We start from the raw sequence: 1,592 nt of genomic DNA on the forward strand, positions 1-1,592 counted from the left end.
AGCATCTGCAATATAAGCAAAATTATTGCTTTTGTTTATCCCAATTTTCCCATTTCTATTTTTCTTCTTCTTTCTTATATCTTCAGTCTTGGTCTCTTTGACAGGGGCCTTAGAGCTTTGTTTGTCCATGAGCTTCTCTTCGGCTTTGGAAGATGGAGTAGATTCTGTATTTTTCTTCTCTTTATTTTCATCAGCAATTTCTTGCTTGGTAATCAACTCTTCTTCACTGAAATTAACTTCACATGCCTTGAACATAGGTGATACAACATTTTTCAGCATTGCTAGAACATTTTCATTTTCTGTTGCTTTTCCTTTATCACCTATATCTTTCTTTTTCCTATTCAAGGCATCATAGTCAAGACCAATAACAATGTTTGCATATGGCTTGTTTTTCTCTTGATACTATCCAATTAACACAGATGCATTCTTGAAGGATTTCAACTTAACTTCATTCTTTTCCAGTTTCTCCCTTAGCACTGCTTCAAGTTCACTTGCACACTTGAGCTTGTTCTTCAGATATGCATTTTCTTGTCTTACAGTTTCAAGCTCCACCAACAATAATTCAGCTTCTTGTTTCTCACTTTCAAGCTTCTCATTTATCTTTATCAGTCTGTTAACTTCTTCATTAGCAGAAACCATACTTGTATGTATGTGAAACATTTTTGCGCTCCACCAGATGTTGCATCAAGAATAGGTCTAGAGTGTGTACCTAGACCATTGTAGAAACAGTTTATAATCATCTAATCATGCATGCCTTGGTGTGGGCACTTCCTTAACATCTCCTTGTATCGATCCCAAGCCTCACACAGAGATTCACCAGTTTGCTGAGCAAACTGAGTAAGAACATTCCTAATTGCAGCAGTCTTCGCCATAGGAAAGAATTTAGTGAGAAACTTTTGAGTAAGATCCTCCGAATTGGTGATAGACCCTAGTGGCTGAGAATGTAACCAACACTTCGCTTTGTCCCTCAGAGAGAATGGGAATAGTCGCAGCTTGATAGCATCTTCAGAAACATCGTTGAACTTGAAAGTGTCACAGATCTTGATGAAATCCCTGATGTGCATGTTTGGGTCTTCAGTAGGATTACCCCCAAACTGAACTGAGTTATGTATCATCTGGATTGTGCTCGACTTGATCTCAAAAGTGTTACCCTTGATGGTTGGCCTGATGATGCTTGACTGAATGTCATTGATCTTAGGCTTAGAAAAGTCCATTAAAGCCTTAGAATTATCTGCTTGATCCACCATCTCTAATAAAGGTGGTTCTTCGGTTTTCTCTTCTTCAACTACTTTCTCTTCATCCTCAAAATCTTCCCTACAATCCCCTACAACTTATTCCTCGTCTTTTTCCAGAATTCTCCTACGAACTCGTGAACGCGTTTGCATAAACGATCGCTAAATTACCTGAAATACAACAAGAAAAAAGAGTATGTAAGTAACAATGTCCGAATCAATGAACTTTAACGATCACTGATGACAAACACATAAACTAATAGTTAACACTACAGTCCCCAGCAGCGGCACCAAAAACTTGTTAGGGCTAAACACACGCTAATAATTAACGCAAGTATACGCGTTCACAAGTAGTATAGA

General features: G+C 38.0%; 1 non-coding gene across 1 annotated transcript; it reads left to right on the forward strand.

Moving 5' to 3' along the window:
* The first annotated feature begins 750 nt into the window (after window positions 1-750).
* On the forward strand, window positions 751-857 carry LOC141663306 (small nucleolar RNA R71). The gene has a single exon (XR_012551386.1). It is a non-coding gene; the product is annotated as a small nucleolar RNA R71 (small nucleolar RNA).
* The last annotated feature ends 735 nt before the right edge of the window (window positions 858-1,592 follow it).

Source organism: Apium graveolens, chromosome 5 (genome assembly GCF_009905375.1).
Source record: "Apium graveolens cultivar Ventura chromosome 5, ASM990537v1, whole genome shotgun sequence".
Classification (NCBI taxonomy): Eukaryota; Viridiplantae; Streptophyta; class Magnoliopsida; order Apiales; family Apiaceae; genus Apium; species Apium graveolens.